General features: G+C 36.8%; 1 long non-coding RNA gene across 3 annotated transcripts in view; it reads left to right on the top strand.

Moving 5' to 3' along the window:
* Nucleotides 1-13,411, top strand: part of LOC120613241 (uncharacterized) — a 99,698-nt gene that overhangs the window by 6,859 nt on the left and 79,428 nt on the right. For all 3 annotated transcript variants that reach the window (XR_005655628.1, XR_005655629.1, XR_005655627.1), the window contains exon 2: nt 4,416-4,504. This is a non-coding gene — a long non-coding RNA (uncharacterized LOC120613241). The remainder of the gene's footprint in view (nt 1-4,415; nt 4,505-13,411) is intronic.

The raw sequence follows: 13,411 nt of genomic DNA, 5'->3' as shown, positions 1-13,411 counted from the left end.
AACTCAGGTCACATAGTATTTTGGTGGCTGATGGCTATGTATTCAGTCTCTACTAAGGCCCAAGATCTGTTTTTCAAAAGGAGATTAGTGTATCTACACACAAGTGTCTTACCAGAAACTCTAGAGTGGTTGATACATTTTGCTCACCAGGTCCAATAAGTAGGTCCAATGGTCTATTACGTTGCTATCTTGTGGAAGGAAAAGTGATCAGACACCTGTAAATTAAATTATGACCCCCAAATTAAGGCTGTAGAGTTAATTGTCCCTTGAAGTAGGCGGGCTAAGGTGTGTTGGTGGCCTAGCTATCTGTAAAGAAACTGCTTCTGGTGGCCTTTACTAATAGATATGGAGAAAAAAAGCATTTGCCAGATCAATAGCTGCATACCAGGTACCAGGGGATGTGTTAATTTGCTCATGGAATGAAACATTTAGTAGAATAACTGCAGTTGGAGTTTCCATCTGGTCAAGCTTATGAAAATCTACTGTCATTCTCCAAGATTCATCTGTCTTCTGTAGAGGTTAAGTAAGTGAGTTGAATGGGAATGTGAGAATTACCATTACTGCGTCTTTCACAGCCTTGTTTATGTCACTAATTTCTGCAGTCTTTCCAGGAATGTGGTGTTGCTTTTGGTTTACTATTTTCATAGGTTGAGGCAGTTCTAATGGATTCCACTTGGCCTTTCTCGATTTAATAGTCCTCATTCTAAAGATCAGGGAACCAGTGTAGGGATTCTGCTGGTTGCTGAGTACATCTGTTCTAATTATTAATTCTGGAACTCGGGAAATAAATACAGAATGGTTTATGAGACCCACTGGGCCCACTGTGAAACAGAGTTGAGCTAAAATTTTATTGATCACTTGGCCTCCATACTCTGGTGGATCACAGTGATATTTTAGATCTCATGGAATTAGTGTCAGTTAAGAGTCAGTGTCCAGTAGTCCCTGGAAGCTCTAATTATTACTCCCCTCACCGCCTTCCACCAATGCACAGCTACCCTGGCAAAAGATTGTAGGTGACTTCAGGAAAGGCTGGGAGAAAGACTAACAGTATAAATTTGGGGCAGCGTACTGGGGTCCTTCCTCAGGGGTACCTAGCCTCTCCTTCATTTAAGGAGTTCTGGGTCCATAAACTGAGTCAAGTCTGGGAATTGATTGAGGGGCCAGGCTTTCTCTTTTTATGTTTCGCACTAGACTTTTATTCACTTGACCTGGAAATTTTCTACTTATACTTGACCAAGTAAGAATTTAGTAGGTTTTCTATCTATTTCACTTTTAGGAACACCATGATCAACTAGCCAACTTATAGTTTGCTGCTTTGACTCTGCCATTGATTATGGTAACCATACCCACTTGCTTTTGGCAGTGGAGGGCTGCCACTTCACCCTTACCACCCCAGGATCCAATTACTCCATTGCATTTCAGTTTCTCACTATAAGGTTTGGCCTATAGAAAAATCACCAAGCTCTTCAAAGATGTTGGGGCTCCCCTCACAAATTTATTTCTCAACTAGTAATGAAAGGTATGTTGTCTAGACCCTCCCAATGTAGGTCTTCAAATGACAAATCCACTCTAACATTTCAGCCTCTACAAGACTTCAGATCTTTTCTTCTACATTAAACCAAGGCAGGTCTGGCAATTCTAATTTGCTCACTGTGGGGTGATTGATAGCGCTAAGGGAATTAGTGTAGATAGGAGAAGAGAAATAGCTTCAAGCTGGGCACTCCAACGTTAAGATATTTGGAAGACTAGGGGGAAACAAGACAGAAGGGCAGATTAATTAAGAGTGATTGTGCTTGACCATACAATGTAGATAAAGATCAAAGTTAAGATATTAGGGCTGAGAGACAATGAAAAGATGTTAGAATACATGAATTGTAAATTCTGCTGGGGTCAGAGGGTTGTTGAAATTTTCCAGTTTCCAAAGAGAGGAAGTGAGCTAGAAAGGTAATAATGGTCATAAAAGTAGAATGCCTCCAGCTGGAGGTGATTGAGAGACAATAGTTATTGGGAGTGGCAAGGACTGAGGTATGGCCATGTGCGTGTCAGTGGCTGGAGTAGGGTGGAGGATAAAATCATTGGAGGAGAGGAGGTCAAGGCACTAAGCGGCAGTGTATTAGATGGATCACTAATGTGAACACTGGAGTCAGCTGGGAATTATGACGGGAATAGGGTTTGAGACAGTGTCAGGGAGTTAGGAATTAAAATCTCAAAAAAGAATAGCAGGAGGTGGGGGCTGGGGATGGTGGTGGTGGCAGAGGTGGGTGGACACTGGCCCTGGGGGTGGTTTGAGGGACAGGGAGTGTTGGAGTTTGATGTCATAAAATTTAAATGGGCATGTTATGGAGGAGGGAGGAACAATAGTCTGCAAGGAGCAACAGCAGCAAGAATGTCTTCTCCACCTGTGGCCTAGCGGTAGTAGAGTTTGGGCTGCAGAGGAGCAGGCTGCATGGTCGATGCGGTTTTAAAGCAAGAAGTGAAGGAAATGTTGAGAGAAGGCAATTTTACTGATGACTGAGTCTCGGAGGGCACCATGGAAAGATTTCGGGTGTTGAACAGGGTAAGAGGTGGGCCAGAAAATGGCATGTCCAGAGCCTTATGGGAATTAGAGACCTGAAGGTGAGAGTTGACTTCGGATTTTTGTGGCAACTAAAATCAACAGGCACAAAGAGTATAATGGGATTAACCTTGAAAACCTTTGACAAAAGCTTTCAGAATTGCAGCTATAATAAAACAAATATGCAACCTCAGTGTCCATTCAAGTACAAGCTTAAGCTTAGATTAGTCATGAGTGAAATGCTGTTGGCAAAATGTCTGCCTTGTAAAGGGCACAGAGTGGTATATGAGATTATGAAGGAATCCGAAGATCTTGAAGATAATCAAGGTTGTTTATTCATTAATTTACATCAAATAGCAATTATTGCTGCTAACTCAAAGACTTTCATTATTGTAAGAGGATCTTTCTCGAAAGTTTGGTAGTAAATTTCTGCCCTCTTTCCTGAGAGGAGTTTGACTAGCAGTAGTGTCATGATGATGCATAGACATTTTACCTATTGTTGCATTTAAACAAAATTGGAAACTTGAAGTTTGATTTTTAAAAAATCCCAAAAGGTCAAAATAGTCACAACTGGGTGACATGAATTCAAAATAAAGAAATGATGGGGGCGGGGGGTGGGATTGTAAACCAAAGAAAAGGACATAAATGTTTATAGGCACATATAAAACTATAATGGTTTTCCCTGTGTTGCCTAAAATCACCAATGCATGATACACGACAAAACAGTGGGAATATTAATTTTTGTCTGATTCTTGTTTTGGCCAACCCACTTTATCTTCTCTCTGAGTCTAGACCTGCGTGTCTTCTCTTCACTTATTGATAACAGGAACTTAGAACTATCATTGCTACTTTTGAATGTTGAGAGGTAAAAATTTTTTTGGCTGGGGTCAATCAAGGCTTTGGCTGGCAGAGAAGGGCATGTGACTGTAGGACGTTGTAGGCAGGAATGAGGCAGAGAGCAGGAAAGGTGGCTGTGTCATGGCTGCAGTTTACTTATGTGATCGGTGTGTTTGCACAGTCTGAAAGCTCATGTTTTCTAAGACGAGAAGAGGACTGGAATGGATAATCGTGCAAAGTTCATGTATGTGTACAGGTTTTGAAGATTTAGCTGGAAGTCAGGAATGAGAACTTTATCATTTACTGTTAGGGTTCTTTTGAAAGTTTCTGCCATATCACAATTAGTATGCAAGACACACTACAACATGACAAATTATAGAGAGGAAAAATTAGGCTCTATAAAGCTCATAGGTTTGTTATATGAGTAAATTAAATAAAATGTTCAAGGTACATAGCCCAATGCTTGGCTTAAGTCGTATTTTCTTAAAAATTTTCTAGAAATTATCCTATTAGTTTTGGAATGTTTTACAGAAATAAAATAATGATTCTGGTGGCAATAAACTTCTCTAGTTATTTAGATGAAGTCTTTAATGTTGTGATAGCATACATATTATATGTATAATATATATGTTGAAGAGTCTTAAGATGATGTGGACATTACAATGTGTAGGTAATTAAATATTTCAAATAATATTTTGTTGCTTTAGTTTGGAGGCTTTGTACATAGTCTTTCTCAAGCATGTATCAACAGGGAGCTTATTTCTTAGATAAAATAAGTCGTGACAGTCTGTTGCAGGCTTCAGTGTAGTGGAAAGTATTTGTATTTCAGGAAGATGGTTCTTGAGTCAGCTTTCATTATACAGTATTCTCATGGAAAGAGCAAGCCAGAGTGTTTATTTGAAGTGTCCCTCCTAGCTCTAAAAAGAGGATACTGGTGGTGGTAAACAAAGAACTGGAGTATTAGGAATAAAGCAGACCAGCTTATTTTTCTGTTTTTTAATGTCATCTACCTTTTTACTTTCAGTTGCAGATTAATGAAGAAGAAAAATTACTGTTTTTCAAAACAGATCTAAGTGGATTGACTGTACCCCCTCTTTTATGTTGTGGCCTTGGGTAAGTTAAATACTTGGACCTCAGCTTCCTCATCTGCAAAATGAGGACAGTACTTACTTTGTTCCTAGGGATGTTACATGGATTAACTAATCTAGTGTAATCAAGGTATAACACACAATGGCACACGATGATTTCCTTCCTCTCTTTTACAGTTAGTGGTTAGGAGGAGGGGAGGGATGAATAAGTAGAGCATAGGGGATTTTTGTGGCAGTGAAACTATTCTATGAGATACTCTAATGATGGGACATGTGACTTGATGTATTTGTTAAACCCATAGAATATACAACTGCAAAGAGTAAACCCTAACGTAAACTATGGACTTTATAACGTATCAATATTGGTTCATCAGTTTTAATAAATGTACCACATAAATACAAGTTGTTAATAACAGGGACAGTTGGGGATGGGGGAGTATGAAAAACCCTTAAACTTTCTAGGGAATTTTTGTGTAACCTAAAATTGCTCTAAAAAAACCATTAAAAAAACCAAACACATTATGAAAGATGTTATTCACCTCATTCACCTATTCCGGGCCCTGGAATCTTTATTATAGCATCGAGCAGGGTCTGTTGATTCTCGGATTTGATTTTACCATGCTGGCAAGCTGATAAGCTAGCCTATTACTGTTTCATCTATGTATGAGCATCCATTCGCTTGTTTCGGTTCCCTTGCCCCTCATGCACATGGGGGACACAGAGGGCCTAGTTGTGAGCCTGAACATGCAGTCAGTTATAAGACAGGAACACTGAACCTGGGAATCCACTGTTTTTATAGCAAGCAGTTAGCTTGCTCTTTGTGTGGGAGGAGTGCATTACTCTGTCTCTCAAGATTGCTTCCTGTAAACACAACCTTTGTAATGGCCTGGGCAAACCATGGTCAGACATTTGTATGCTTGGCGCACTCTGTAGGAATGTGCAAATTGCTAACTGCCCATGGCAGATTGCCTCTCCCATCTGGGTACTTTCAGTTCTGGTATCTAACAATACTTAGAGAAATAAGTTCTTCACAAAGGCTTTCTAAAAACAAATAGGCATTTTCATGTGCAGTTGACTTGTGTATATGTATATAAAATTAATTATCAATTCCTTACAAATGCGATACTGCTGTGAATTTTCATTTCCTCCTTAATAAGTAGTCTTCTCTGTTCTGGTCCAGTCTAGATTTATTTTCTTCCAGGTCCTCCTAATCTTCCTTTGGATGGTTCCATTCAAATCTGCCATGGTGGCATTTTTGTATCAAAGTCCTTATTATGATTTGCAGATATTTTTTTACCTATGTGTCTGTATTTCTTAGAGCTTACTTCAAATATGGTCTTTTGTCTCATGTGGTTGCTGTGCACCTTGTTTTTTTTGCCATGCCCTGTTTTCTGCAATGGCAAAGGCTATGAACTTCTCCCTTAGGCAGGAAAAATTGCTTCCTGTTTGATATCCAGACTGAAAACAGAACCACAATGGGCAGAAACATGGCCCCCATTATGCTTCCTGGCTAACATTATTAGATAATCTCCTTCTGCTTATATGCGTCAGTGCCAGAGACACTGTTATTTAATCATTTATTCTCAGTATTGTGTGGATTATAAAAAATCCATGGAAATGTACAGGCTTTAATATCTAACCTGTACAGATTTTATAAAAATGAATGTCTTTAATGAATAAAATGGGATAAGACTAAATTAAGTGCCTATAGTTTATAATTATTATTTATGTAATAAGGCTGTGGAATGCTTATGCAATTTCTAAATATAATTGCAAATCAAATCAATATTCTTATCCTCCAAAATAATATTTTAGTCATATATGTTGATCTAATTATTGCTGTTATCAAAATTGATAGAGTTGACATATCTCTTCCTTTTCTTTGCTTATTCCTATTGTTTATAAGAAAGCAGTGAGGACATGAAATAGCTTGCATTATCTGTGAGCACAAGAGAAATAAAACAAACCTCATGCTAATTTTCCTAAAACTCCAGTGTTATCTTATTGTTTCAGAATTGACCAGCCCATGTTCCTCTTTTGGGCGTTATGCTCAGTGGAATATCAAAGGGTGATTACATTTTGAGAAATGGAGTACAAATGATAGTTTTCTCTAGTTTTACTTTTCCTGACATAAGTAACTCCCTGGGTGGAAGTCACATATATTTAGAAATTGCATTAACATTTTAAGGCCATTTTCATGCTAGTTAATAAATTATACTTTTATCACACTTAAATAGCACCTGGATGGACATTCCAATGGGTTTTCAGAGGCAGATTAGTGTAGGAAGGCAGTGTTATTTGGAATAAGGAACAAGAGCCCAACTGGAGAGTTAGCCTGCCTGGGTTTAAAACCCAGTGCCACAATTAACTAGCTATATGACCTTGGAAAAATTAATCTCTAGGCTTCAGGATTCTTATATGATGGTAATAAATGTAGAACATAGGGCTTTTTGGATGATTAAATGAGATAATCCCTGGAAAGCACTTAGTTTAAGTGCCTGGCACCTACTATTCATTCTATAAATGAGAGCTCTTATATTTCTTGGGATTATAATAATATATTATAACATATTAATAACAGCGATACTCAATGAGTGTTTGTTATGAATTTGGCACTGCATTTGCACAAGCATTGATTTATTTAATCATTACCACAATCCTCTGAGGTAGTAATCTTAACACAAAAGACCACAGTATCAAACCAGTCCCATAACAATCACAGGTCTACCCTGCATCAGGCTTTACTAATATTCATTATAACTAATAATGAGGCGCAGGGTTAGCAGGGGGAGGTCTGAGACACCCGTGTCCTTTCTTGCTGCATCAAGATTTATTCTGGCACTTATTAACACATGAAGCCTCTAAATAAGTAATGTCAGTTGCTATATTACTTATATAAAAGAGAGCTTTTAAAGTAATGACACATTTCTATTTTATACTCAGATAGTTACTAGTTTATACAACATTTTCCAGTACCATGGCCCATAAATCTTTAGGTTCCAGATTTATCTACTCTAAGAAATAAAAATTTATCATGCTAAAGTTTTTTCATAGGTAGAGACTGTATTAGTCTAATAGAACTGCCATAACAAGACACCATGAACTGGGTGGCTTAAACAACAGGAATTAATTTTCTTAGTTCTTGGGGCTAGAATTCCAAGATCAAGGTGCAGTCAGGGTTGGTTTCTGATGAGGTCACTCCTCCTCGCTTGTAGATGGTAGTCCTTCTCCCTGTGTCCCCACATGGCCTTTCCTTTGTGCATATGCAGAAAAAAAGAGAGATCTCTCTTGTGTCTCTTCCTCTTCTTATAAGGACAACAGTCCCATGAGATTTAGGTCCCACCGTTATAACCTCACCTAACCTTAATTACCTCATTATAGGCCCTATCTCCAGACATTGGGGGTTAGGTCTTCAACATGTGAATTTTAGGGGACACAATTCACTCTATAACTAGGACTCTCTCACTAGCATCATTTGGTGAAAAGATGCTTTGGCATAATTAACTTTGCTCCAAGTTTCCCAGGAGGTTCATCATTATCATTTTTATAAGGAGGTTTAACTAGGTCATCTTCTTTCTTTCCTGGGGGCCTCCCTTTACTAAAGGGAGAGAATAGATTGCAGGAATACTACTAGCTGGTTTTTTTCCAGGCAGGCATAGTATTATTTCTATCTTAAGATAGAAGAGAATGGGGCACAGAGAGGTTAAGTTAGTTGTATAAAGTCAACCAGCTAGAAAATGATGGAGCCTGTATCAGAAATATTATGGTTTATTGACTATCTTCCTATATGAGGCACTAAATTGCATAAATATCTTCCAACGAATTCAGGTTTAATTTCTTAATAACTTAAAATTTGAAAGATATTCCAATAAATATATAAAATACACAAATACATAGCAATACATTGAAAGAGAATGTTATACAAACCTGATTTTCTAGTTTCCCCCCGATGAGAATGGCACCACTATTTAATTATACAAACTAGAAGCCTTGGAGTTGTCTAAGACACTTTCTTCTTCTTCAGCCCCATATTCAATAACCCATATCAAATTTTGTTGTTCCTACCTCCTAAATAACTCTATAAGTAATTTGCTTCACTCCACTTTTCCCCCCAACCCTAATCTAAGTACTACCTTCACTCTCCTGATCTAATGCAATAATACGTTTCCAGGTGAGGAAACAGCCTATATCAGCACATTCTTAAAATCTGGTCTCCACACCACTTGCAAAGTGATCTTTCAAAATGCAAATCTGATCATGCCATTCCTCTACGTAAAATATACTAAGTATCTTCATTCTTAAAATAAGAACAGAAGTTTTCAGGATGGTGAGACACAACATGGTCTAAGTTCCAATTTTATTTCCAGCCTCAGTTCACACTATGTTCCCCCATGTTCTCTGTACTCCAGCCACACTGGCTGTTTTGCATGCTCTTGTCATTTTGGCGTTTCCTCTTTCTGAATAGTTTTTGCATATGCTGTTCTCTTTGTTTCCTCCCCATTTTTCTTGGTTGTTTTTTAAAATTTATCCTTCTGACCTCAGTTTAGTTATTTTTTTCCTCAATGAAGGCTACTCTCACTGGTCTGACAAGACCAAATTCCTCAGTCAAAAGCATGAATTCTAGATAATTTTGCTCAGAAACAGTTAACTTAGACTCAATTCTATGAATGACCAATTTGCTAAAAATAAATTTGGCAAAAACCAATTTGTAGAAGACTAGTTCATCACTCTGGTCTAGGATAGTTCTTTTCAGCTATCTTTCTGGAAGAAGCAGAGACAGACAGAGACTTAAGACTGAAGACAGTAAACACCACTTAAGAAGCCCACCCTTTACTTACATTGCAGTACTGCGTCATTGGGCATCGGGGAAGGGCTTGGCATCTGAAACGTGAAAACGTGAAATTGACATACAGCCTAGAGAGACAGTCAAATTTGGGGTTAAAGAGCTGTCATGAAAGGATTGTATCAAAACTTCTGTGAAATGAAGACTCCAAAAATTCCTCAAGAACATAGTGAATTGGTCATTTGATGAAATGATAATTTGGCAGACTATTTTCATCAAATGGATTTTCTAGAAATTGGCTGCTGGCAAACTGGCTTTCAATGAATTGTCTGTTAGGGAATTCAGAGAATCAGTCATGTGGAAAATTGACTTTTGGCAAATTGGCTTTGTGTAAATTGATTTTTGGCAAATTGGCCTTCTTAGGGCATCATATATCTCACCTTGTAGCATTTTTCATAGTTAATGTTTTCCATTTGTTTTACGGTTATTGGATTGATGTGCTCTCCCCAACTGTTTGTAACTATCACTAGGGGAGAGGCAATATCTGTTTTTATTCACTATTATGTTCTCAGCTCCCAGCACAGTGTCTGGAACATAGTACTTACTCAATAAATATATGTACAATGTATGAAAAAATAACACTCTGCTACAGATATAAATGGAATAAAAGTGGATTTTGGGCACCACTCAGTGGGTCCAATTACCATATATCTAGAGGAGCTGATTATGAGGCAATTGCTTTTAGATAAGTGTTATATGACTGTTGTATATATATACAATGGTGCCATTTTAACTTAGTGATAATTAGTTAAACTTGATATATCATTAACTTTAAGCCAAACTTTTATGGTTATTAACTCATTTACTCCTTGCAACAATCCTGTAAGGTAGACTACACTGTTATCTCCATTTTATAGATGAGGCAGCTGAAGGGTACAGAGGGGATGAGGAACTTGTCCTGTGCTGGAACACAAGCAGTCTGGCTCCATCATTAACCAGTATATTGCAGCTCTCTTGAGTCAAGAAAACCGAAATTTTGGTTAAAATCAGATGATGGGGAATGAAGAGTTTATAAATGTCAATACCTGTTAAGGTACATAAGAAAGAAGAAATAGATCATGAGAAAGAAAGAGTGTTTTGGGTATGGATACTAATGTGATTGAAAAATGAAATTTTGAAAAGGATCATGGAGGATAATGTTTGATGATGGGCTAAACAATGGCTGGACATGATGGGAAAAGGGGGATTGTTAAGGTTCTGTATATCTCCATCAGCCTCCTGAATAGCAACCCCAAAATATACAGCATAAATAAAAAAATAACTTTAGCACAAAAGTTTCTCTGTTTACACTGGAACCAAAACAGTGTCCTTGTTGTGCTAATTCAGTTTTAAGACAATTTTTCTGTCTTCTTCTTAGCAGATTGTTGCTCTAAGTACCTTCTAAGTAGAAATTCTGGAGCTGATTCCAGTTCTCATCGGACCACCTGGGTGGGAGTGAAAGCACCAGAAGTGAGAAACAGATCAATGATAACTATGGAGAGCAGGGAGTGAGATTAAAATAGTCCATGGAGGCTCGATAGCATTATTAAAATAGTAATACAAACCATTACCTTGCTGTAAGGAAAGATAGAGATCAAAAAGAAAGAAAGAACTTACTGTTTTGGTAGGTCTTTGTTTTTATCATTTGTTAAGGGAGGGGAGTGTGTCTATATGTGCTACATCTAATTTTTACAACAAATTTGCAAATCAAGTATAATTGTTCCCATTTTACAGATAATGAAACAGGTGATTTTCCCAAGGTCATATACCTAGTTAGTGACCTTGGGATTCTAACTGAGATGTGTCTTATTTCAAAGTTCATCTAATTTCTACTACACTACTCTGCCCTCGTAGGATATTGTAAGGTAGGGGCGTTAATGACGGTATTGAAAACTGGATGTTTATTCTCAAACACGTATTGCACAGAATGTGAAGGAAAGCAAAGTTTATGTTAAGAAATGAATATCGGCGAAAGATACAGAGAAGTTAGATCCCTGTGGTGACTATAGCATGTTTAACTAAATGGAGTAATATGTTTTCATAGTCATCTGTCAAAACAGCAATATATTAGCAGCATAGTCGTCTTTGGTTTGAAAATAAGACTGAGAGGCTGTTCTTGAGAGCATGTCATTTAATTTATCTCCAGAGATTGGGTATACACTTGAAAAACACTCGATATATCAAATGAAAGATAAACTACTGCTTCTTGCAAAGTTTTTTTTCTCAGTAAGATGAAAATGTTGATTATTGCTGAAGATTTTCTGAAGAGTATAGACCAGAATTGAAAGGTTCAAAATGATTCATGCAATCTTTTACAAAGGTTCGTTGGCAGTTTTAATTGGCCTTGTAGGGAACTGTTAATCTTATCAAATTCTATAGAGGCAACAGGAATGGATTCATGCATATTTCTTTTATCACACGATGCTCGCTATTTTTTTTCTGTTGTCACCTAAGGGAACTGCCTTTGTTAGGTTAAAAGTTAAATATATTATTAGTCGTGTTTATTGTTAAAATTTATTTTGAGTTAAATATAAGTTTTTTTCTGTATGTACTAAAAGCCTGATTGCCACAAAAAATAAATATATACACATCTTTAGATCTGTGCACTGTTTAACTAGACAGAGCTAAGGGAGTTATAAATTTATGCTCCAACTATTTTAGAAATAATTTAATACATTGTTTACTAACAAATATTATTTTGCAATAATATTTTTGTATTTTGGATGGAGACAGAATTTGAAAAATACTTTTCTTTTTAGAATTGTCTCTAGTCTTTAGCCATTAAAAAAAAAAAATCTCTGAACGCGTTCCTTTCCCAAGTCTCCAAATTCATGAATACACGACGACATGAATTTGTGACCAGGATTTGTTGTGCAATGATTTGGAACTGTGCCTTTTAACATTTTTTTATTTTTAGTATAATAGCAGTGAAAGTTGTACATTTCCTTTTGTCTCAGTATGAATAATGCTGCCTCATTAATTTGGTGGTTTCATCTGTGAAGGAACTAATCTTCATCTTCATATCTCTATCTTTTATAACTTTTTAATAACATAGCTCAAGATGGGATTATATGACAGAGGAAATTACTTCCAAAGAAAGCAGTAATGAAGACATTAGTTATTCCATAAGGGTTGGTATGCTGAAGAATCTTTTCAAAGCAAAGCTGATTGAACATGAAAAATATGATGTTCTGAATATTTCTTTCCTCTGGCTTTTTTGAGTTGATAGTCAAGAGAGTAACATGGCCTTTTTTGGTTTAAAGAGTGAACAATATTAAGTGTGTGTGTGTGTGTGTGTGTGTGTGTGTGTGTGTGTGTGTTTGACTAAAAATGTGGTTAAATAAATAATAGAGAAAATGCTGTTTCATGCAATTATTTATTTATTTTTAGGTTGTGGTATAAAGGTTGATTACATTTTTACTAGTTACTTGTACATTTTCAGGTTAATTCTTTGGCTTTGCTGAACTAACTAAGCACTACCTCTCTTGGGGAGTATTTTTCTAGTTTGAGTGATACAGATGGGCAGGTTGATTATATTTTAATCAAGACAAGACAAAATGTTATTGGCAGTAGACAATAAGAGGTAGGCTAGCATCTAAAAGATCAGCATTTTTGGATACAAATGACATTAGCCTGGTCCAGCCTATCAGGCTAAGAGGAATTCTCTCAACTCCCACTGTATAGTTTCTCTCACTTTAGAACTGGGACACAGGATTCAGTGGTGTAATTTTGTTCTTTAACAAGTTTTTCATAATACATCAAATGGTTACTATTTTACCAATATAATTTAACATTGCCCAGACCTTTTATGGCTGAATTCATAGGTTAAAACAATAAATTTCAACTAAATTTTCTTTTCATGCTATATCCCATTCAGGCCCCACAGTTCTTTAGTTTGTTGACAATTCAGACTTTAAAAAATGCTTATTAAAATTCTGCACTACCACCTCTTTTTAGTGGACTTTTTTTGGTTTGGAAGAGAGTGGTTGACATTAATGTCCATTATATTGTGGCCAATCAACTAAGAATCGGGAACTAGAGTTTTGTAATAAAATGACCTTAACCACTTGCTTCAGTTAGGCTAAGCTTAATGGATATGAATAGTATTTG

Source organism: Pteropus medius, unplaced genomic scaffold (assembly GCF_902729225.1).
Source record: "Pteropus medius unplaced genomic scaffold, Ma_sr-lr_union100, whole genome shotgun sequence".
In the NCBI taxonomy this organism is placed as follows: domain Eukaryota; kingdom Metazoa; phylum Chordata; class Mammalia; order Chiroptera; family Pteropodidae; genus Pteropus; species Pteropus medius.
The sequence above is the reverse complement of the archived record's forward strand: the minus strand, read 5'-3'. Positions and strand labels throughout refer to the sequence as shown.